The 25,972-nt window shown below is 38.3% G+C and overlaps 1 pseudogene; it reads left to right on the top strand.

Moving 5' to 3' along the window:
* Positions 1–1,345: 1,345 nt before the first annotated feature.
* On the top strand, positions 1,346–1,641 carry LOC118517946 (annotated as a pseudogene).
* The last annotated feature ends 24,331 nt before the right edge of the window (positions 1,642–25,972 follow it).

Consider the following 25,972-nt stretch of genomic DNA (forward strand, 5'->3'; position numbering starts at 1 on the left):
TGGAGATCAGCATGACTGAGATAGAGACTTGCAGAATCTGAGAACCAGGAGACATCTTGGAAGTTTCATTTTAAAGGTGAGAAAACTAAAGCCCAGAGAGAGGAAATTCCTCTCTCATTCAGAGTTGAGGAGCCCAAGAAGAAAATTTTGATGTGGTGGTGCTAAGGGTCAGGAGGATCAGAATATGACACAGGGGAGGATGGTGAAACTATATTAAGGACTCTGCCCTCTTGGCAGCATTGGCTCCTCTCAGGGAACTGCTATTGCACAAGCCCTGCCTAATCAGACAGAAATGGCTAGTCATCCTCTCAGTTGGCTGGTCACCTTTCCCAAGCCCAGTATACATCCTTCTTACCTGGAGCCACTCTGTCCAGGAGAGGCCTCCCAATCCCAGACCCTTGATTCAGTGAGAGAAATTCTAGAAATAATACTTTTAAACTGAAAACATTTTGTTTTTCTTCATAAAAAAGTAGCCATTAAAAATCAGGGATCTGGAACAGAAATAAAATGCAAACCTCAGGGGCTTGGAAGTCTAGAAAAGGCATGAAGTAAGAAAAGAATTGAAGGAGGGATAAGAGGTCTGGGGAGAATATCTTTCCAATATCTCTCTGTTTTCTAGCCCTACAACGTCCTTATATTCCTCCCAGGGACATGAAAAGGGAGCATCTGACCTCATTTAAACCTAACTTTATTCCCACTTCATCCCCTCATGGGATTGTCAAGGGATGATGAGCTGTAGCATGCTAACATTTGATCTATTTCATTTTTAAAAATCTATGCCATTCTGCTGATTCCTTTTTTTATTTTTTTTTACATTTATTTATTTTTGAGAAACAGAGTGAGACAAAGTGTGAGAGGGGGAGGGGCAGAGAGACAAGGGACACAGAATCCAAAGCATCCTCCAGGCTCTGAGCAAGCAGTCAGTACAGAGCCTGATGCAGGGCTCAAACCCACAAACCTTAAGATCATGACCTGAGTCGAAGTCGGATGCTCAACCGACAAAGCCACCCAGGCTTCCCTACCATTCTGCTGATTCTTAATACATTTTTGTCATGAACTAAAAATTATCGATTTCGCCATAATATTTTTGTAGTACAATTTGTTCAAAGGAAAATAGTGGATTTTTTCAACAATATCAAAATTATCTGTTTTACTAAGTAGTCATTTCTATTAGTTAATTTTCTAGGATACTAACATTCAATATCAAAGGCTTTTTTCAGAAATGGCTACATTTTTATAATATGAATTATAGTATCCTAAAGTTTTATGTATTTATCTATTATTTGGCCTTGTGGCATGACAAATTTAAAAAGTAAGGAGTTGGGCCAGGCAGGTGATGGGCAGGATGGAGACAACCTTGGAGCAGTACTTGGAGGACACAATGAAGAATCCATCCATTGTTGGAGTCCTCTGCACAGATTCCAAGAATTTAATCTGGGCTGCTGCAGGACTTTGTCAGATTGGCATGCTGGGTGATCTCTGTTCTAACCCAGCAAGCAGCTAAGCTAATCTCAGACCCCACTGATATTTCTGTGGTGTGTCTCGAATCAGATAATGGGAACATTATGATCCAGAAACATGATAGCATCATGGTGGCAATGCAAAAAATGGCCTCTTGATATCTCATATCAGTTCTCCAGCAGCATGTCATTTGGGGTTGATCCTACCTTATGTTAATTATCTTGTAGAACTATTAAGGTTCTAGTAGTTAGGCCATTTATTTAGTGTTCATTGGGCACTTTTCTGTTAGTTTTAGAGTATGCTGCTTTTTAAATAATTTATTGTCAAGTTAGCTAATATACAGTGTATACAGTGTAGTCTTGGCTTCAGGAGTAGATTCCCATGATTCATCACTTACATACAACACACAGTGCTCATCCCAAGTGCCCTCCTCAATGCCCATCTCCCATTTTCCTTCCCCCCCCAATTCCCACCCCCATCAACCCTCAGTTTGTTTTATGTATGCTGCTTTTTGACACCCAATGGACTGACTCATCAAAATATTAGTAAGAAAGGATCATGTTTTGAAGCAGCAGATCCAGGTCAATTGAGGTCATAGAATTTTGTTATATTCAATAAATCTGGTTGGAGGAAAGCTTGGATCTTTTCTGGATTCTTTTTTTATTTTTATTTTTTTTCAATATATGAAATTTATTGTCAAATTGGTTTCCAACGTTTATTTATTTTTGGGACAGAGAGAGACAGAGCATGAACGGGCGAGGGGCAGAGAGAGAGGGAGACACAGAATCGGAAACAGGCTCCAGGCTCTGAGCCATCAGCCCAGAGCCCGACGCGGGGCTCGAACTCACGGACCGCGAGATCGTGACCTGGCTGAAGTCGGACGCTTAACCGACTGCGCCACCCAGGCGCCCCTCAAATTGGTTTCCATACAACACCCAGTGCTCATCCCAAAAGGTGCCCTCCTCAATACCCATCACCCACCCTCCCCTCCCTCCCACACCCCATCAACCCTCAGTTTGTTCTCAGTTTTTAAGAGTCTCTTATGCTTTGGCTCTCTCCCACTCTAATGTCTTTTTTTTTCCTTCCCCTCCCCCATGGGTTTCTGTTAAGTTTCTGAGGATCCACATAAGAGTGAAAACATATGGTATCTGTCTTTCTCTGTATGGCTTATTTCACTTAGCATCACACTCTCCAGTTCCATCCACGTTGCTACAAAAGGCCATATTTCATTCTTTCTCATTGCCATGTAGTACTCCATTGTGTATATAAACGACAATTTCTTTATCCATTCATCAGTTGATGGACATTTAGTCTCTTTCCATAATTTGGCTATTGTGGAGAGTGCTGCTATAAACATTGGGGTACAAGTGCCCCTATGCATCAGTACTCCTGTATCCCTTGGGTAAATTCCTAGCAGTGCTATTCTTTTTTTAAAAGTAAGAATACAAAAAAGATTTCATATGGGTTATATCTGCCAATATTTATTTTATTAATTATTAAAGCTCAATTAAAAATGTTTTTGTTAATTCATTTAAAAATTACCCTAAATATCAATTATATCACTTAAACATGAATTAAACTTTTACATGAAAAATATAAGGAAATGATCATTTTTTATGTACTTAAAAATCTTTTTCATATCTGTACTAATAGAAAGCCACTGTATTCCTGTATCTGCTTCACACTAAATACCTAGCCATATGATATATACTATATCTATGAAAATGCCCACCTTGTGGAAAATGAGATTTAAAAAGGTAAATAAGTTTATTATGGAAGTAGTTTATACCTTACAGACCCTTAAAAAAGCTAACCTAGAAAGTCTCAGAACTGACCATTTAGTAACTCATTATTTAGCAAATCAACTCATCATCAGGGAAATACAAATCAAAACCACAATGAGATACCACCTTACACCTGTCAGAATGGCTAACATTAACAACTCAGGCAACAACAGATGTTGGCAAGGATGCAGAGAAAAAGGATCTCTTTTGCATTTTTGGTGGGAATACAAGCTGGTGTAGCCACTCTGGAGAACAATATGGAGGTTCCTCAAAAAACTAAAAATAGAACTACTCTATGATCCGGCAATTGCACTACTAGGCATTTATCCAAGGGATACAGGTGTGCTGTTTCGAAGGGACATATGTACCCCCATGTTTATAGCAGCACTATCAACAATAGCCAAAGTATGGAAAGAGCCCAAATGTCCATCAATGGATGAATGGATAAAGAGGATGTCATTATTTAGCAAATCAATTATGAAACAAACTCACTATTTCCTTTTGAGCAAATTGCACTATAGATACATTAAACTAAAGCTGATAATACTTAGTTCATTGTAAAAGAAAACGATATTTTAAAATCATCAGGGTCATCACAAGTCCAAAAAGTGAAGTAGATAAAACTCTACTGTGCTACAGTTCTTATTACGAAAACTTAGGTGGTTCCAAAAATAGCTTTTGGTTTTTGATGCTCAGATCCCTCTGAGTACACTTCACTTACAGCTACTGTTCTTGGTGATAGAATTTTTGCCTTCAGATCTAGTGTTCTTGGCCAGCTCCCTGGCCAGCTGTTTGGACCCCCTTGAAGGTGGTAGTCAAAGTCTTTGTAATGAGACAACTGGGGAGCCTTGTCTGAGATGTACTGGAAAATACTATTAAGAAAAGAGTTCATTTTATACCTGGCCTCATAAAATGATGATACACCTGTCTCAGAGCCTTGTAGACATAGATGAAATAATTGTCTCAGTAACATGTATTTTGCTTCTATTCCTTCAGGTTTTAGAGGCATCTTCATCAGATCCCTTGTTGTTACATAGAAAATTTAGCAGAAAGTCCAGGTATTGTGTAAAAACCTTTTCAGTACCTTGGAAAAACATCAGCGCCTGGGGACAGGGTAGGGTGTATTTATAGGCCTTGTATTCACATGAGTTATTGAGTAAACTCAATATTTAATTAGGTAAAATGTAATGCAACAAAGCCTGCCAATAAACTACACCATGTTAAATGTGATTGGATACTCTTCCTATTTGGCATGAGCCAATTAGAAAGCAAGGAATAATCAGAGTGATAGAAGCTTCCTGTGGCTTCCATAAAAACATTTTGAACAGACCTCTGCCTACAGTACCAAATTAATGTAGAGATATAGCTAGCTCTACATATTGTTTGGGGACTGCATTACATTACTGGTCTGCATGAATCTTCTCCCAGCCCTCTTCTACAAAGCCCCCTCCTCTGCTCTGCACTTTTTTTTCCTATCTCTATACAAAGCTATTTGTCCCTGTATTAAGCCCATGAGGATGGGAACATATATTTCCTCCATGGTCTGCTTAGCTCAACTGAATTTTCCCAATAACCTTTTGTGGTATAGACTCTTTTTAGCCTCATTTTTAGATGAGGTAGGAGAAGAGACAGAGAAACTAAGTAACCTGTCCAAAGATGACACTGCTGGTACATGGAAAATCATGTACCAGGTTGGTCTGAGTCCAAAGTCCAAGCACTTGAACACTGCCCTCTGTCATACTCTCTGTCAGACTGTGGTGGTATCTTCAATGCATGGATACCCAGACAATCTGAAGTGATCCCGTATTTACAGCAAGCTTTTCCATAGCCTTATCTTTTATTCAAAGGCTTTATTATCAGCTCAGAGGCATAAAAACAAAAACCTCAAGTCAATATCCCTGCAAAATATTTTCTTGTGCAACCACTGGAAGTTTTTTGAGCAGTAGTTAACACATTCAACACTTCCTGTGCTCAATTCTATATTGCAATAGCTGTCTTAAGCATATGCAAAGCCATTCCATGTTTCATAATTGTGTCCAATATACTGTGGAGGTAATTGTGGGAAGCAGAGAGTGGAAAAAGTTTCCATGCTGGGATTAAACTGCTATTATTTGATGACCCACATTCAGCTCTCTACACTTAAACGTTGCTACAGAAACCTGAATGTTGTTCCCATATGTAGAATATACAGTTATACAACAGAGGAATTGGTGATCCCATCAACCAATGCTTTTGCCTTTAATTAGTTACCAGAGTTATGTCAGCATCCCTTCCTGGCTCTTTGGAGATGTTTCCTCGCCATTTGATATTACTGGAGGGAACAAAATATTCAGTGAAATAGTCAAGTTGAGGACTTAATTATAATTATTACTGAAAAGGAAAATTTATTGAACATTGGAGTCCGTGTCATACCTATTAAAAAGAAGATTTAATGAACCAGAACTTTCTCTACCCCTAACATTGCCAGTTTACCACCCTTATAGATTAGACTCCTGTTTCAGTTGGTGTTGTTTAAACCAGGCATTGCTAAACTACTAAGAGTCACCATTGACTACTTTATGGGGAATACTTCAATTATCTTTCATGACATATCTGTGAAATAAATATTATCTCCATCTTTATGAATGAAGAAACTGAAACACAAAAGATCATCATTTGCCCAAGATCATACAGATGGGAAGTTGGACAGCCAATAATAAAATATATTTCAAAGTATTTAAGTGTCCAGGGGCAAGATATTTTTGTCAGATGTGAATGTGAATTCATTAAATTTTAAGGTATTTATAAAACTCACATACCTCTTCCATGTCATAAGTATTTTAAGTCATGACACTAAATGAGATTTTTGATCTTTTGCACAGATGGAGCAGGAATGAAATTGTTTGACTTTTCTCTTTTGATTAACTTCCTGCACCTTTTTTTTCCAGCATATATTATTTCTTTAAGACATTTTGCCCTTTTATATTCTTGGTAATTAAGGCCATATCTCTCTGTGTACATTAATGGGATAAATGTGTAAAAGCACTGTCCAAGTAATTAAGTTACCTTTGCAAAGGACGTGGATGAGAAGACAACCATTTAACCTGTGGAAGTAGCTACTGATTACAAAGTTTAACTATAGAACTAGAGGAGCTGAACTACAATCTGTCAAACTTACTGTGCACAGATACAGTCTGAGCCGAGGCTGAGGGAAAGACCCTGGCTTCCAGTTTTTGCTCCACTGCTGTCTCTAGGAAAATAGAAAAGTAAACTTAAATTGTCGTGTATTCAACAAGATGTCTAATGAATCAGAATGAATTAGGTTCAGGACACTGGAGCAGCCAGGTACCAAGAAAAAGCATTTATATCCATAGGCAGTTCTCTTATAAGAAAGCCTACTTTAGATTGGGAAACCTGGGGTTCTGAAGCAGGTGGAAAAGTCCAGGGCTTGATTCAGGAGACATAACCACATCATTCTCCACCCCCCATGTAAAGCAAGAGATCAAAGGAAGAAATATTCATATCCTCTTTGTCAATATGGTGGTAATAAAAATAAATAATAATAATAATAATAATAATAATGCAGCTCCTTTCTATTCTCTCCCACATCTGTCCCTGCCACCACTAATTCTCTGTTTACCAATTGCTTGTCCTCTTACAATTCAGGCCCAGCCTTTGTGAAAATACATCTGAATTCAAAACCTAGCTGTAGAGAAACCTATCATGGTTGAAGCATGTGCAATACACATTTTCCCTTCTATGACTCACTAAACAGAGTTTATTATTTTTAACTTTATTTCCAATCTCCAACAATGGTACTCTGCCCATGGATCATTCTAGGTAAGTACAGCTTAAAGAAGCAGAAGAATGTACAGCACAAGGACCTGTAAAGGCTGAATACACACCTCAAAATGTGGCTCTCCCTCTTTTTAACCCTCTTTTCTTAAGATCTTCACACAGTCACAAAGTCACTCATTTGAATTCTTGCCTTATTCCTTATATGAATCTATAAGTCCTTGGAGAACAGAATTCTCTTCTCCTTGTCTCCCATATTCCATATACAGATCCTTAGACTTAACAGGCTCTTGACAACGGTCGGCTTAATTGAAGGAATGCTTTACCCTTTAAAGGATAAAGTCTGTGCTATCCCAGCCTCAAAAGCATTTTAAGTGGTAAACCATTTATCTAAAGCAGTGTTTTTTTTTAAATGTTTATATATTTTGAGAAAGAGAGGGAGAGAACACACATGAGCAGGGGTGGGGCAGAGTGTGAGGGAGAGACAGAATCCAAGCAGGCTTTGCACTCTGATGCAGGGCTCATGAACTGTGAGATCATGACCTAAGCTGAAATCAAGAGTCGGACGCTTAACCTACTGAGCTCCCCAGGCAGTGGTAGTTCACCCCTGAATCAGTGATACTTAAACTTAATTATGTATCAGAATCACCTGGAAGACATGTTAAAACACAGAGTACTAGGTCATTCCCTTAGACCTAAGTTAGTAGGTCTAAGATGGGGCCTGAGAATTTGTATTTCTTTTTTTTTTTAATTTTTTTTCAACATTTATTTATTTTTGGGACAGAGAGAGACAGAGCATGAACGGGGGAGGGGCAGAGAGAGAGGGAGACACAGAATCGGAAACAGGCTCCAGGCTCTGAGCCATCAGCCCAGAGCCTGACGCGGGGCTCGAACTCACAGACCGCGAGATCGTGACCTGGCTGAAGTCGGACGCTTAACCGACTGCGCCACCCAGGCGCCCCGAGAATTTGTATTTCTAACAAGTTCCCTGGTGAAGCTGATGCTGCTGATTCAGAGACCACACTTGGAGAATAAGTGATTTAAAGTAAAAGTCTTGCAGACTAATTACTCCATCAGTTTCCTGTAAAGACATCAATAATATTTACCCATATCCAGGAAACAAAGATCATACATGAAAGAGGCCCAGAAGACAGATATTGGAAACATCTGAAGCCATGCATCACAAAAAGAGAGAAGTGGTCATATATACATCATCACTTTTCAAAACTATGACATAAGAACATCCCTTGACTCACTGAATCTGAATCTCCTGGGGCAAGGCCTAGGAATACTCACTAATTACTAAGAGTTATTCTCAGGCTCATGACTCAGGGACCACACTTTTAAAAGTTCTGCTGTATATATTCTCAAATAATTATCAAACAGCCAAGGGAAATTATGTATATCATCCTAAGTTACCTTCTTTTCTTGAGTGGCACCTTCTCCTGTGTGACCTAAAATGCCTCTTTTCCAGAGAGTGAAGCAAATCATAAGAGACTATTAACAACCCTAAGCAAACCATAAGAGACTCTTTTTTCTCTTATAGAGAACAAACTGAGACTTGATGGAGGGAGGTGGACAGGGGATAGGTTTAAATGGTTGATGGGTATTAAGAAGGGCCCTTGTGATGAGCACTGGGTATTATATGTAAGTGATGAATCACTAAATTCTGTACCTGGAACCAATTTTACTATATGTGTTAACTAACTAGAATTTAAATAAAAACTTGAAATAAAAAAAGGTTTAAGTATTTCAAAAAGTCTCTTCTGAGTTTCAGTTTCTTCACTTGACAAATGCAGCTCCACCATGCAGCAAGTTCTAGTTCTGCTCTAGGCTCTGCCATCAAGTAACTTTTTTTCTTTCCCATAAATGTAACTGCTGCAGATAGAACTTAGTGATGTTGATTTTTCAGTTTTTCTAGGTTTATTGAGATATAATTGACATATAACATTGTAAGTTTAAGGTTTACAACATAATGATTTGACATATCTATATATGGTTAAATGATTGGCACAGTAAGCTTAGTTAACACATTTATCACCTGACATAATTACATTTATTTTTGGGGGGGGTGAGAATTTTTAAGATCTACATTCTCAGCAACTTTCAAATATACAATACAGTATTGTTAGGTAGAGTCACCATGCTGTATATTACATCCTCAGGACTCATTCATTTTATAAATAAAAGTCTGTATCCTTTGACTACCTTTACTCATTTACTCCACATGCCTCCTATCCCTGGGCCCTGCAAACCACCAGTATGCTCTGTTTCTATGAGTTCAGCTTTTTTTAGATTCCCTATGTAAGTGAGATCATACAATATTTGCCTTTCTCTGTGACTGGTTTCATTTAGCATAATGCCCTCAATGTTCAACCTTGTTGTCACAAATGGCAGGATTTCCTTCTTTTTTATAACAAAATAGTATCCTATTGTGTATAAATGTGTATATATATATATCACATTTTATTTATCCATTCATCTGTCAACAGACCCTTAGGTTGTTTCCATGTCTTGGTCATTGTAAATAATGCTACAATAAACATGAGGATGCAGCTATCTCTTTGAGATTGTGATTTCATTTCCGTTAGATATATACCCAGGGATGGAATTGCTGGATCAAAAGGTAGTTCTACTTTTAATGTTCTGGGAAACCTCCACACTGTTTTCCATAGTAGCTGTATTAATTTTCATTCCCACTGATATGAACAAGGATTCCCTTTTCTTCACATGCTCACCAACACTTGTTATATCTTGTTGTTTTGATAATAGCCACTTTAACAGGTGTGAGGTGATATCTCATTGTGATTTTGATTTGCATTTCCCTAATAACTGGTGATGTTGATCACCTTTTATGTGTTTGCTATTCACTTGAATGCCTCCTTTGGAAAAAATGTCAGTTCAGCTCCTTTGCTCATTTTAAATCAGATTATTTGCTTTTATGATATTGAGTTGTAGTTCTTCATATATTTGGGATATCAACTCCTTATCAGATATGTACTTTGCAAATTTTTTTTTTCTAATTCTGTGGTTGCTTTTTAATTTTATTGATCATTCTTTGGTTGTACAGAAGCTTTTTAGTTTGATGTACTCCTACTTGTTCACTTTTGCTTTTATTGTTTGTGCCTTAGTGTCAAATCCATGAAATTATTGTCAAGACCAATACAAAGAAGTTTTTCTTATATTTTCTTCTAGGAGTTTTTTTTTTTCAACATTTATTTATTTTTGGGGGGACAGAGAGAGACATAGCATGAACGGGGGAGGGGCAGAGAGAGATGGACACACAGAATCGGAAACAGGCTCCAGGCTCTGAGCCATCAGCCCAGAGCCTGACGTGGAGTTCGAACTCATGGACCGCGAGATCGTGACCTGGCTGAAGTCGGACCCTTAACCGACTGCGCCACCCAGGCGTCCCTCTTCTAGGAGTTTTATGGTTTCAGATTTTACATTTAAGGTTTAATCCATTTTGAGTTATATTTGTGAGTAGTATAAGATATGGGTAAATTTTTATTCATTTACATAGAATTATTGATTTCCCTAATGCTACTTTTTGAAGACACTCTCTATTCTCTATTTAGTATTCTTGGTTCCCTTGTCAAATATTAGTTGACCATGTATACATGGGCTTATTTCATTGATATCATTCTGTGCTATTGGTATATGTGTCTATATTTATGTCAATACATAAATATATTTGATTACATAGCTTTGTAATACAGTTTGAGATCAAGAAGTGTGATGTCTCCAGCTTTGCTCTTCTTTCTCAAAGTTTTGCTTCGGTTATTTTGGGTCTTTTATGGTTCCATAATAATTTTAGTTTTTTTTTTTTTTTCTGTGAAAAATGGCATTGGAATATTAGTAAAGATTGAATTGAATCTGTAGATGGCCTTGGGTAGTATGGGCATTTTAAGAATATTAATGATTATATGGGGCGCCTGAGTGGCACAGTCGGTTAAGCGTCCGACTTCAGCCAGATCACGATCTCGCGGTCCGTGAGTTCGAGCCCCGCGTCGGGCTCTGGGCTGATGGCTCAGAGCCTGGAGCCTGTTTCCGATTCTGTGTCTCCCTCTCTCTCTGCCCCTCCCCCATTCATGCTCTGTCTCTCTCTGTCCCAAAAATAAATAAACGTTGAAAAAAAAATTAAAAAAAAAAGAATATTAATGATTATAATCCACGAACATAGGATACCTTTCCATTTATTTGTGTCTTCAATTTCTTTCATGAGTGTATTATTATATTAATGTATAGATCTTTCACTTTGTTGGTTAAATTTATTAAGTATTTTACTGTTTTTGATACTACTGTGAATAGGATTATTTTATTTATTCAGGTATTTAACTGTTACTGTATAGAAACATAACTGATTTTTCCATGTTGATTTCGTATCGTAACTTTACTGAATTTGTTGATTAGTTTTAACAGTTTTTATGGTGGAGTTTTTAGGGTTTTCTATGCAGAAGATCATATTATCTGTAAACAGAAACAACTTTACTACTTTTTTCCCCAATTTGTATGCCTTCTATTTATTTTTCTTGCCTGACTTCTCTGGCTAGGACTTCCAGTACTATGTTGAATAGAAGTGGTGAGAGTGGACAACTTGTCTTTTTCCTGACCATAGAGGAAAGTCTTTCAAACTTTCACCATTGAGTATGATGCTATCTGGGCATGTCGCATATGGCTTATATTATGTTGAGGTACTCTCTCTACACCCAATTTGTTGAGATTTTATCATGAATTGATGTTGAATTTTGTCAGATGCTTTTTTGTGCCTCTATTGCAATGATTATGTTATTTTTATCTTTCATTCTATTGATGTGATTTATTAGATTACTGATTTCCATATGATGAACCATCCTTACATACCAGGAATGAATCCCATTGATCACGGTGTATGATACTTTTAATGTGATGCTGACTTCAGTTTACAAGTATTTGGTTGAGTATTATTACATCTATATTCATCAATGATATTAATTTAGGTTTATTATCTTTTAGTGTCTTTATCTATCTTTGGTATAAAGATAATGCTGGCCTTATAAACAAGTTTGGGAGTGTCCATCCTCTTCAAATTTTTGGAAGAGTTTGACAAATATTGGCATTAATTCTTATTTAAAGTTTTGGTAGAATGAACCAATGAAATTTTCTGGTTTGGGGCTTTTCTTTGTTTGTTTGTTTTGTTTTGTTTTGTTTTGTTTTGTTTTTTTCTCTGTAGGTTTCTTATTTTTAAAAAAATCGACTTTATTGTCAAATCGGTTTCCATACAACACCCAGTGCTCATCCCACCAAGTGCCCTCCTCCATGCCCATCACCAACTTTCCCCTCCCCCCACCCCCATCACCCTCAGTTTGTTATCAGTCCTCAAGAGTCTCTTATGGTTTGCCTCCCTCCCTCTCTGTAACTTTTTTTCCCCTTCCTCTCCCTCATGGTCTTCTGTGAAGAAGTGATGCAATCAAATGGAACAATATCCATATCATAGGAATTCCAGAAGAAGAAAGAGAAAGGTGTGATTGAACAAATCATAGCTGAGAACTTCCCGAATCTGGGGAAGGAAACAGACATCTCTGTAGGTTTCTAGGAATTTTTCCATTTCCTCTAAGATGTACAATTTGTTGGTGTATAATAGTTCATAGTAATCTCTTGTGATCCTTTGTATTTCTGTGATATCAGATATATTGTCTCCTCTCTATAATTTTCTTTATTTAGGGTCTCTATTTTTCTCTTGGTTAGTCTAACTAATGATTAGTTTATTTTATTTGTATTGTCAAGGGAACAACTCGGTTTATTAATCTTTTTTTAATATGAAATTTATTATTGTCAACTTGGTTTACATACAACACCCAGTGCTCATCCCAAAAGGTGCCCTCCTCAATACCCATCACCCACCCTCCCATCCCTCCCGCCCCCCATCAACCCTCAGTTTGTTCTCAGTTTTTAACAGTCTCTTATGCTTTGGCTCTCTCCCACTCTAACCTCTTTTTTTTTTGTTCCCCTCCCTCATGGACTTCTGTTAAGTTTCTCAGGATTAACATAAGAGTGAAAACATATGGTATCTGTCTTTCTCTGTATGATTTATTTTACTTAGCATAACACTCTCCAGTTCCCTCCACGTTGCTACAAAAGGCCATGTTTCATTCTTTCTCATTGCCACGTAGTATTCCATTGTGTATATAAACGACAATTTCTTTATCCATTCGTCAGTTGATGGACATTTAGGCTCTTTCCATAATTTGGCTATTATGGAGAGTGCTGCTATAAACATTGGGGTACAAGTGCCCCTATGCATCAGTACTCCTGTATCCCTCGGGTAAATTCCTAGCAGTGCTACTGATGGGTCATAGGGTAGGACTATTTTCAATTTTCTGAGGAACCTCCACACTGTTTTCCAGAGTGGTTACACGAGTTTGCATTCCCACCAAAAGTGCAAGAGGGTTCCCATTTCTCCACATCCTCTCCAGCATCTATAGTCTCCTGATTTGTTCATTTTAGCCACTCTGACTGGCATGAGGTGATATCTGAATGTGGTTTTTATTTGTATTTCCCTGATGAGGAGCGATGTGGAGCATCTTCTCATGTGCCTGCTGGCCATCTGGATGTCTTCTTTAGAGAAGTGTCTGTTCATCTTTTCTGCCCATTTCTTCCCTGGATTATTTGTTTTTCAGGTTTGGAGTTTGGTGAGTTCTATATAGATTTTGGATACAAGCCCTTTGTCCAATATGTCATTTGCAAAAATCTTTTCCCATTCCGTTGGCTGCCTTTTACTTTTGTTGATTGTTTCCTTTGCCGTGCAGAAGCTTTTTATCTTCATGAGGTCCCAATAGTTCATTTTTGCTTTTAATTCCCTTACCTTTGGGGATGTATCAAGTAAGAAATTGCTGCAGCTGAGGTCAGAGAGGTTTATTCCTACTTTGTCCTCTAAGGTTTTGATGGTTTCCTGTCTCGCATTTAGGTCCTTTATCCATTTTGAGTTTGTTTTGGTGAATGGTGTAAGAGTGGTCTAGTTTCATCCTTCTCCATGTTGCTGTCCAGTTTTCCCAGCACCATTTGTTAAAGGAACTGTCTTTTTTCCATTGGATATTCTTTCCTGCTTTGGCAAATGTTAGCTGGCCCTGCTTTTGTGGGTCTAGTTCTGGGGTTTCTATTCCATTTCATTGGTCTATGTGACTTTTTGTGCCAATACCATGCTGTCTTGATGATTACAGCTTTTTAGTAGAGGCTAAAGTCTGGGATTGTGATGCCTCCTGCTTTGGTCTTCTTCTTCAAAATTCCTTTGGCTATTCGGGGCCTTTTGTGGTTCCATATGAATTTTAGGATTGCTTGTTCTAGCTTTGAGAAGAATGCTGGTGCAATTTTGATTGGGATTGCATTGAATGTGTAGATAGCTTTGGGTAGTATTGACATTTTAGCAATGTTAATCTTCTAATCCATGAGCACGGAATGTTTTTCCATTTCTTTATGTCTTATTCAATTTCCTTCATAAGCTTTCTATAGTTTTCAGCATGCAGATCTTATACATCTTTGGTTAGGTTTATTCCTAGGTATTTTATGCTTCTTGGTGCAATTGTGAATGGGATCAGTTTCTTTATTTGTCTTTCTGTTGCTTCATTATTAGTGTATAAGAATGCAACTGATTTCTGTATATTGATTTTGTATCCTGCAACTTTGGTGAATTCATGTATCAGTTCTAGCAGACTTTTGGTGGAGTCTTTCGTATTTTCCATATATAATATCATGCCATCTGCAAAAAGTGAAAGCTTAACTTCATCTTTGCCAATTTTGATGCCTTTGATTTCCTTTTGTTGTCTGATTGCTGATACTAGAACTCCCAACACTATGTTAAACAACAGCGTTGAGAGTGGACATCCCTGTTGTGTTCCTGATCTCAGGGAGAAATCTCTCAGTTTTTCCCCATTGAGGATGATATTAGCTGTGGGCTTTTCAAACATGGCTTTTATGATGTTTAAGTATGTTCCTCCTATCCCAACTTTCTCGAGGGTTTTTATTAAGAAAGGATGCTGAATTTTGTCAAATGCTTTTTCTGCATCGATTGACAGGATCATATGGTTCTTTTCTTTTCATTTTAATGTAATGTATCGCATTGATTGATTTGCAAATGTTGAACCAGCCCTGCATCACAAAAATGAATCCCACTTGATCATGGTGAATAATTCTTTTTATATGCTGTTGAATTTGATTTGCTAGTATCGTATTGAGAATTTTTGCATCCATATTCATCAGGGATATTGGCCTGTAGTTCTCTTTTTTACTGGGTCTTTGTCGGGTTTAGGAATCAAAATAATGCTGGTTTCATAGAATGAGTCTAGAAGTTTTCCTTCCCTTTCTATTTTTTGGAATAGCTTGAGAAGAATTGGTATTATCTCTGCTTTAAATGTCTGATAGAATTCTCCTGGGAAGCCATCTGGTCCTGGACTCTTCTTTGTTGTGAGATTTTTGATAACTGATTCAATTTCTTCGCTGGTTATGGGTCTGTTCAAGCTTTCTATTTCTTCCTGTTTGAGTTTTGGAAATGTGTGGGTGTGTAAGAATTTGTCCATTTCTTCCAGGTTGTCCAGTTTGTTGGAATATAATATTTCATAGTATTCCCTGATATTTGCTTTTATTTCTGAGGGATTGGTTGTAATAATTCCATTTCCATTCATGATTTTATCTATTTGGGTCATCTACCTTTTCTTTTTGAGAAGCCTAGCTAAAGGCTTATCAATTTTGTTTATTTTTTCAAAAAACCAACTCTTGGTTTCATTGACATGCTCTGCTATTTTTTCAAATTCTATATTGTTTATTTCTGTTCTGATCTTTATTATTTCTCTTCTTCTGCTGGGTTTGGGGTGTCTTTGCTGTTCTGCCTCTATTTCCTTTAGGTGTGCTGTTAGATTTTTGTATTTGGGATTCTTCTTGTTTCTTGCGATAGGCCTGGATTGCAATGTATTTTCCTCTCAGGACTGCCTTCGCTGCATCCCAAAGCGTTTGGATTGTTGTCTTTTCATTGTTATTTGTTTCATATATTTTTTTAGTTTCTTCTCTAATTGCCTGGTTGACCCATTCATTCTTTAGTAGGGTGTTCTTTAACCTCTATGTTTTTGGAGGTTTTCCAAACTTTTTCCTGTGGTTGATTTCAAGCTTCATAGCATTGTGGTCTGAAAGTATGCATGGTATGATCTCAATTCTTTATACTTATGAAAGGCTGTTTTGTGACCCAGTATGTGATCTATCTTGGAGAATGTTCCATGTGCACTCGAGAAGAAAGTATATTCTATTGCTTTGGGATGCAGAGTTCTAAATATATCTGTCAAGTCCATCTGCTCCAATGTATCATTCAGGACCCTTGTTTCTTTATTGATCCTGTGTCTAGATGTTCTACCCATTGTTGTTAGTGCAGTTTTAAAGTCCCCTGCAATTACCACATTCTTATCAATAAGGTTGCTTATGCTTGGGAGTAATTGTTTTATGTATTTTGGGGCTCCCATATTCAGCACATAGACATTTATAATTGTTAGCTCTTCCTGATGGATAGACCCTGTGATTATTATATAATGCCCTTCTTCATCTCTTGTTACAGCCTTTAATTTAAAGTCTAGTTTGTCTGATATAAGTATGGCTGCTCCAGCTTTCTTTTGACTTCCAGCAGCATGATAAATAGTTCTCTATCCTGTCACTTTCAATCTGAAGGTGTCCTCAGGTCTAAAATGAGTCTCTTGTAGACAGCAAATAGATGGGTCTTATTTTTTTTATCCATTCTGATACCTTATGTCTTTTGGTTGGAGCATTTAGTCCATTTACATTCAGTGTTATTATAAAAAGGTGTGGGTTTAGAGTCATTGTGATGTCTGTAGGTTTCATGCTTGTAGTGATGTCTCTGGTACTTTGTGATTCTTGCAACATTTCTCCCACAGGATCCCCCTTAGGATCTCTTGTAGGGCTGGTTTAGTGGTGATGAATTCCTTCAGTTTTTGTTTGTTTGGGAAGACCTTTATCTCTCCTTCTATTCTGAATAACAGACTTGCTGGATAAAGGATTCTCGGCTGCATAATTTTTCTGTTCATCACATTGAAGATTTCCTGCCATTCCTTTCTGGCCTGTGAAGTTTCAGTAGATAGATCCGTCACAAGTCTTATCGGTCTCCCTTTGTATGTTAGAGCATGTTTCTCCCTAGCTGCTTTCAGAATTTTCTTTTTATCCTTGTATTTTTCCAATTTCATTATGATATGTCGTGCAGAAGATCAATTCAAGTTATGTCTGAATGGAGTTCTCTGTGCCTCTTGGATTTCAATGCCTTTTTCCTTCCCCATATCAAGGAAGGAAATCTCAGCTATGATTTCTTCAAGTAAGCCTTCAGCACCTTTCCCTCTGTCTTACTCCTATGGATTCCCAATTATGTATATGTTATTACGTTTCATTGCATCACTTAGTTCTCTAATTCTCCCCTAATACTCCTGGATTTTTTTATCTGTCTTTGTCTCAGCTTCCTCTTTTTCCATAATTTTCTCTTCTACTTCACCTATTCTCTCTTCTGCCTCTTCAACCCTAGCTGTGGTCGCTTCCATTTTATTTTGTAGGTCATTTATAGCATTTTTTATCTCCTCCTGACTGTGTCTTAGTCCCTTGATCTCTGTAGCAATAGATTCTCTGCTGTCCTCTGTAATTTTTTCAAGCCCAGTGATTAATTTTATGACTAGTATTTTAAATTCATTTTCTGTTATATTGTTTAAATCATTTTTGATCAGTTCAGTAGCTGTGGCTACTTCCTGGAGTTTCTTTTGAGGAGAATTCTTCCATTTTGTCATTTTGGATAGTCCCTGGAGTGGCTCAGAACTGCAGGGCTCTTCCTCTGTGCTGTCTGGAGTAATTTGTGTTGGTGGGCGGGGCCACAGTCAGACCTGATGTCTTCCCCCAGCCCACCGCTGGGGCCACAGTCAGACTGGTGTGTACCTTATCTTCCTGTCTCCCAGGGCCAGGAGTAACTGTGGATTGGTGTGGCCCCTGTATGGGCTACTTGCACACTCCCAGGGTTTTAGTGCTGCTTCGATGGGATCTGGCTATTAGCCGGGGTGGATCCACAAGGTGCACAGGGGCAAGAGGGGCAGACTCAGCTCGCTTTGCCTTCAGTGGTCCACTTCAGGAGGTGCCCTGGGGCACCGGGAGGGAGGCAGACCCTTGAGAGGGATGGATCCACAGAAGCACAGCGTCGGGTGTTTGTGGGGTGCAAGCAATTTCCCTGACAGGAACTGGTACCCTTTGGGATTTTGGCTGGGGGATGGGCAAGGGAGATGTTGCTTCCCAGCACCTTTGTTCCCCACCAAGCTCAGCTCTGTCCTCTGGGGCTCAACAGCTCTCCCTTCTGTTGTCCTCTAGCCCTCCCACTGTCTGAGCAGAGCAGTTGACTTATAATATTCCAGATGTTAAGTCCCCCTGGCTGTCAGAACACAGTCTTTCCGGCCCCTCCACTTTTGCAAGCCAGACTCAGGGGCTCTGCCTTGCTGGGTGGGCTGCCCCTCCACTGCCCCAGCTCCTTCCCGCCAGTCCATGTAGCGCACACTGCCTCTCCGCCCTTCCTACCTTCTTCCGTGGGCCTCTTGTCTACGCTTGGCTCTGGATGGAGAATCCGTTCTGCTAGTATTCTGGAGGTTTTCCGGGTTATTTAGGCAGATGTGGGTGGAATCTAAGTGATCAGTAGGACGCAGTGAGCCCAGCGTCCTCCTACACCGCCATCTTCCCCTGACCCTCTGTTTTATTAATCTTTTTGTTGTTTTCTTATTCTCTATTTCTGCCTAATTTTTATTATTTCCTTCCTTCTGCTAACCTTGGGCTTAGTTTCTTCTTCTTTTTTTAGTTCCTTGAGGTGCAAAGTTAGGTTGTTCATTTGAGATTTTTCTTTCTTCTTAATGTATGCATTTATCATTATAATCTTTCCTCTTAGAACTGTTTCTTCTGCATCCTGTAAGCTTTGGTATGTTGTGTTTCCATTTTCGTTTGTCTTAAAATAGTTTCTTATTTCATTTTTTTTCATCCCTTGGTTGTTCAGTAATGTGATGGTTAATTTTCATGTATTTGTGAATTTTACAGGTTTACTCCTGTTATAGATTTCTACTTTCTTAACATTGTGGTTGCAAAAGTTACCTGATATAACTTCTTTCTTCCTGAATTTGCTGAGACTTTGTTTGTGACCTAACATATGATATAACTTAGAAAATGTTCCATGTGCACTTGAGAAGAACGTATGTTCTGCCGTTGTTGGATGGAATGTTCTGTATATGTCTCTTAGGTCCATTTGGTCCATAGTGCTGTTTATATTTGCAGTTTCCTTCTTGACTTTCTGTCTGGATGATCTGTCCATTGTTGAAAGTGGGGCATCAAAATTTCTATTATTGTATTGATGTCTATTTCTCCTGTTATTTCTGTTAATATTTGCTTTATATATTTAGGTGCCCAATGTTAGGTTCATAAATGTTTATAATTGCTACATCTTCTTTTTTAAAGGCTTATTTATTTATTTATTTTGAGAGAGAGAGAGAGAGAGAGAGAGAGAGAGAGAGAGAGAGAGAATCCCAAGCTCTGTGCTGCAGCAAAGAACCTGAAGTGGGGCTCTGATCCCATGAACCATGAGAACATGACCTGAGCTGAGATCAAGAGTCAGATGCTTAACCAACTTAGCCTTCCAGGCACCCCAATTGCTATATCTTCTTGATGAATTGACCCCTTTATCACTATATAATGACCTTCCTTTTCTCTTTTCATCATTTTTAGCTTAAATCTATTTTGTCTTATATATGTATAGCTACTCTTGCTTTCTTTTGGTTACCATTTCCTTGAAATGTATTTTTCCATTCCTTAAGTTGCAGTCTATGTGTGTCCTTAAAGCTAAAGTGAATCTCTTATGGACCAGCATATCATTAAATCTTGTTGTTTTTTATCCATTCAGCCATACTATGTCTTTTAATTAAAGAGCTTAATCCATTCACATTTAAAGTAATTAATTATAGGTAAGAACTTACTAAGATTTTGTTGTTTCCCAACTGTTTTATAGATCCTTTTTTTATTACTTCCTCTCTTTATTATTTGTGATTTGATGACTTTGTGCAACATTATGTTTTGACACCTTTATCATAATCTTTTATGTACCTATTGCATGTTTTTTCCTTTGTAGTTACCATGAGGTTTTCATAAAATATCTGATATTCATAACACCCTACTTTAAGCTGATAACAACTTAAATTTGATGGCCAACAGAAACTTTATACTTTTACTTCTTCCCTCCTCACATTTTAGGTTATTGATGCTACAATGTATGCCTTTATGTACTATATATCTCATACAAATTATTGTAGTTGTGGTTACTTTTAATACATTTGTTTTTAATTTTTTTTTAATTTTAGAGAAAGTGTCAGTGGGTGAGAGGGACAGAGGGAGAGAGAAGGAGGATCTTAAGTGGTCTCCATGCTCAGTGCAAAGCCTGACGTGAGGCTCAATCCCATGACCCTGGATCATGACCTGAGTTGAAATCAAGAGTTGCATGCTCAACCAACTAAGCCACCCAGGCACCCCTGTTTTTTAACTTGTAAACTATAGTTGTAAGTGAATTGCAAATCACCCTCACAATATTAGAGAATCTAACTTTGAATATATATTTACTATTACCAGTGAGTTTCACCTATTCATATGTTTTATGATGTTAATTCATATCATTTTATTCCAGCTTGAAAAACATACTTCAACATTTCTTGTAAGGCAGATGTAGTGGTGATAAACTTTCTTGGCTTTTGTTTGGGAAAATCTTTATGTCTTCTTCATTTATGAAGGACAGCTTTACGAGGTATAGTATTCTTGGCTGACAGCTTTTTCTTTGAATATTTTGAATATATCATCCCACTCTCTCCTGGCCTACAAACCTTCTGTTGAGAAATCTGCACACACATAGGGCTGACACATACATGATGAATCCCTTTTCTCTTGCTTTTAATAAGATTCTCTCTTTGTCTTTGACTTTGATGAGTGAATTATAATGTGTCTTGGTGTAACCCTGTACAGGTTCAACCTATTTGAGGTCTTTTGGGGCTCATGAATCTGAACATTCATTTCTATTCCCAAGTTTGGGAAGTTTTTTTTTTTTTTTTTTTTTTATGAAATTTATTGACAAATTGGTTTCCATACAACACCCAGTGCTCATCCCAAAAGGTGCCCTCCTCAATACCCATCACCCACCCTCCCCTCCCTCCCACCCCCCATCAACCCTCAGTTTGTTCTCAGTTTTTAACAGTCTCTTATGCTTTGGCTCTCTCCCACTCTAACCTCTTTTTTTTTTTTCCTTCCCCTCCCCCATGGGTTCCTGTTAAGTTTCTCAGGATCCACATAAGAGTGAAACCATATGGTATCTGTCTTTCTCTGTATGGCTTATTTCACTTAGCATTACACTCTCCAGTTCCATCCACGTTGCTACAAAGGGCCATATTTCATTTTTTCTCATTGCCACATAGTATTCCATTGTGTATATAAACCACAATTTCTTTATCCATTCATCAGTTGATGGACATTTAGGCTCTTTCCATAATTTGGCTATTGTTGAGAGTGCTGCTATGAACATTGGGGTACAAGTGCCCCTATGCATCAGTACTCCTGTATCCCTTGGGTAAATTCCTAGCAGTGCTATTGCTGGGTCATAGGGTAGGTCTATTTTTAATTTTCTGAGGAACCTCCACACTGCTTTCCAGAGCGGCTGCACCAATTTGCATTCCCACCAACAGTGCAAGAGGGTTCCCGTTTCTCCACATCCTCTCCAGCATCTATAGTCTCCTGATTTGTTCATTTTGGCCACTCTGACTGTCGTGAGGTGATACCTGAGTGTGGTTTTGATTTGTATTTCCCTGATAAGGAGCGACGCTGAACATCTTTTCATGTGCCTGTTGGCCATCTGGATGTCTTCTTTAGAGAAGTGTCTATTCATGTTTTCTGCCCATTTCATCACTGGGTTATTTGTTTTTCGGGTGTGGAGTTTGGTGAGCTCTTTATAGATTTTAGATACTAGCCCTTTGTCCGATATGTCATTTGCAAATATCTTTTCCCATTCCGTTGGTTGCCTTTTAGTTTTGTTGGTTGTTTCCTTTGCTGTGCAGAAGCTTTTTATCTTCATAAGGTCCCAGTAATTCACTTTTGCTTTTAATTCCCTTGCCTTTGGGGATGTGTCGAGTAAGAGATTGCTACGGCTGAGGTCAGAGAGGTCTTTTCCTGCTTTCTCCTCTAAGGTTCTGATGGTTTCCTGTCTCACATTTAGGTCCTTTATCCATTTTGAGTTTATTTTTGTAAATGGTGTGAGAAAGTGGTCTAGTTTCAACCTTCTGCATGTTGCTGTCCAGTTCTCCCAGCACCATTTGTTAAAGAGGCTGTCTTTTTTCCATTGGATGTTCTTTCCTGCTTTGTCAAAGATGAGTTGGCCATACGTTTGTGGGTCTAGTTCTGGGGTTTCTATTCTACTCCATTGGTCTGTGTGTCTGTTTTTGTGCCAATACCATGCTGTCTTGATGATGACAGCTTTGTAGTAGAGGCTAAAGTCTGGGATTGTGATGCCTCCTGCTTTGGTCTTCTTCTTCAAAATTCCTTTGGCTATTCGGGGCCTTTTGTGGTTCCATATGAATTTTAGGATTGCTTGTTCTAATTTCGAGAAGAATGCTGGTGCAATTTTGATTGGGATTGCATTGAATGTGTAGATAGCTTTGGGTAGTATTGACATTTTGACAATATTTATTTTTCCAATCCATGAGCAGGGAATGTCTTTCCATTTCTTTAAGTCTTCTTCAATTACCTTCATAAGCTTTCTATAGTTTTCAGCATACAGATCCTTTACATCTTTGGTTAGATTTATTCCTAGGTATTTTATGCTTCTTGGTGCAATTGTGAATGGGATGATTTTCTTTATTTGTCTTTCTGTTGCTTCATTGTTAGTGTATAAGAATGCAACTGATTTCTGGACATTGATTTTGTATCCTGCAACTTTGCTGAATTCATGTATCAGTTCTAGCAGACTTTTGGTGGAGTCTATCGGATTTTCCATGTATAATATCATGTCATCTGCAAAAAGCGAAAGCTTGACTTCATCTTTGCCCATTTTGATGCCTTTGATTTCCTTTTGTTGTCTGATTGCTGATGCTAGAACTTCCAGCACTATGTTAAACAACAGCGGTGAGAGTGGGCATCCCTGTCGTGTTCCTGATCTCAGGGAAAAAGCTCTCAGTTTTTCCCCGTTGAGGATGATGTTAGCTGTGGGCTTTTCATAAATGGCTTTGATGAAGTTTAAGTATGTTCCTTCTATCCCGACTTTCTCAAGGGTTTTTATTAAGAAAGGGTGCTGGATTTTGTCAAAGGCCTTTTCTGCATCGATTGACAGGATCATATGGTTCTTCTCTTTTTTTTTGTTAATGTGATGGATCACGTTGATTGATTTGCGAATGTTGAACCAGCCCTGCATCCCAGGAATGAATCCCACTTGATCATGGTGAATAATTCTTTTTATATGCTGTTGAATTCGATTTGCTAGTATCTTATTGAGAATTTTTGCATCCATATTCATCAGGGATATTGGCCTGTAGTTCTCTTTTTTTACTGGGTCTCTGTCTGGTTTAGGAATCAAAGTAATACTGGCTTCATAGAATGAGTCTGGAAGTTTTCCTTCCCTTTCTATTTCTTGGAATAGCTTGAGAAGGATAGGTATTATCTCTGCTTTAAATGTCTGGTAGAACTCCCCTGGGAAGCCATCTGGTCCTGGACTCTTATTTGTTGGGAGATTTTTGATAACCGATTCAATTTCTTCGCTGGTTATGGGTCTGTTCAAGCTTTCTATTTCCTCCTGATTGAGTTTTGGAAGAGTGTGGGTGTTCAGGAATGTGTCCATTTCTTCCAGGTTGTCCAATTTGTTGGCATATAATTTTTCATAGTATTCCCTGATAATTGTTTGTATCTCTGAGGGATTGGTTGTAATCATTCCATTTTCATTCATGATTTTATCTATTTGGGTCATCTCCCTTTTCTTTTTGAGAAGCCTGGCTAGAGGTTTGTCAATTTTGTTTATTTTTTCAAAAAACCAACTCTTGGTTTCGTTGATCTGCTCTACAGTTTTTTTAGATTCTATATTGTTTATTTCTGCTCTGATCTTTATGATTTCTCTTCTTCTGCTGGGTTTAGGCTGCCTTTGCTGTTCTGCTTCTAGTTCCTTTAGGTGTGCTGTTAGATTTTGTATTTGGGATTTTTCTTGTTTCTTGAGATAGGCCTGGATTGCAATGTATTTTCCTCTCAGGACTGCCTTCGCTGCGTCCCAAAGCGTTTGGATTGTTGTATTTTCATTTTCGTTTGTTTCCATATATTTTTTGATTTCTTCTCTAATTGCCTGGTTGACCCACTCATTTGTTAGTAGGGTGTTCTTTAACCTCCACGCTTTTGGAGGTTTTCCAGACTTTTTCCTGTGGTTGATTTCAAGCTTCATAGCATTGTGGTCTGAAAGTATGCATGGTATAATTTCAATTCTTGTAAACTTATGGAGGGCTGTTTTGTGACCCAGTATATGATCTATCTTGGAGAATGTTCCATGTGCACTCGAGAAGAAAGTATATTCTGTTGCTTTGGGATGCAGAGTTCTAAATAGATCTGTCAAGTCCATCTGATCCAATGTCTCATTCAGGGCCCTTGTTTCTTTATTGACTGTGTGTCTAGATGATCTATCCATTTCTGTAAGTGGGGTGTTAAAGTCCCCTGCAATTACCACATTCTTATCAATAAGGTTGCTTCTGTTTATGAGTAATTGTTTTATATACTTGGGGGCTCCGGTATTCGGCGCATAGACATTTATAATTGTTAGCTCTTCCTGATGGATAGACCCTGTAACTATTATATAATGTCCTTCTTCATCTCTTGTTACAGCCTTTAATTTAAAGTCTAGTTTGTCTGATATAAGTATGGCTACTCCAGCTTTCTTTTGGCTTCCAGTAGCATGATAAATAGTTCTCCATCCCCTCACTCTGAATCTAAAGGTGTCCTCAGGTCTAAAATGAGTCTCTTGTAGACAGCAAATAGATGGGTCTTGTTTTTTTATCCATTCTGATACCCTATGTCTTTTGGTTGGCGCATTTAATCCGTTTACATTCAGTGTTATTATAGAAAGATACGGGTTTAGAGTCATTGTGATGTCTGTATGTTTTATGCTTGTAGTGATGTCTCTGGTACTTTGTCTCACAGGTCCCCCTTAGGATCTCTTGTAGGGCTGGTTTAGTGGTGACAAATTCCTTCAGTTTTTGTTTGTTTGGGAAGACCTTTATCTCTCCTTCTATTCTAAATGACAGACTTGCTGGATAAAGGATTCTTGGCTGCATATTTTTGCTGTCTAGCACCCTGAAAATCTCGTGCCAATTCTTTCTGGCCTGCCAAGTTTCAAAAGAGAGATCAGTCACGAGTCTTATAGGTCTCCCTTTATATGTGAGGGCACGTTTACCCCTTGCTGCTTTCAGAATTTTCTCTTTATCCTTGTATTTTGCCAGTTTCACTATGATATGTCGTGCAGAAGATCGATTCAAGTTACGTCTGAAGGGAGTTCTCTGTGCCTCTTGGATTTCAATGCCTTTTTCCTTCCCCAGTTCAGGGAAGTTCTCAGCTATTATTTCTTCAAGTACCCCTTCAGCACCTTTCCCTCTCTCTTCCTCCTCTGGAATACCAATTATGCGTATATTATTTCTTTTTAGTGTATCACTTAGTTCTCTAATTTTCCCCTCATACTCCTGGATTTTTTATCTCTCTTTTTCTCAGCTTCCTCTTTTTCCATAACTTTATCTTCTAGTTCACCTATTCTCTCCTCTGCCTCTTCCATCCGAGCTGTGGTGGTTTGCATTTTGTTTTGCATTTCCTTTAAAGCGTTTTTCAGCTCCTCGTGACTGTTCCTTAGTCCCTTGATCTCTGTAGCAAGA

The sequence above is a fragment of the Lynx canadensis genome, chromosome X, assembly GCF_007474595.2.
Source record: "Lynx canadensis isolate LIC74 chromosome X, mLynCan4.pri.v2, whole genome shotgun sequence".
NCBI lineage: Eukaryota > Metazoa > Chordata > Mammalia > Carnivora > Felidae > Lynx > Lynx canadensis.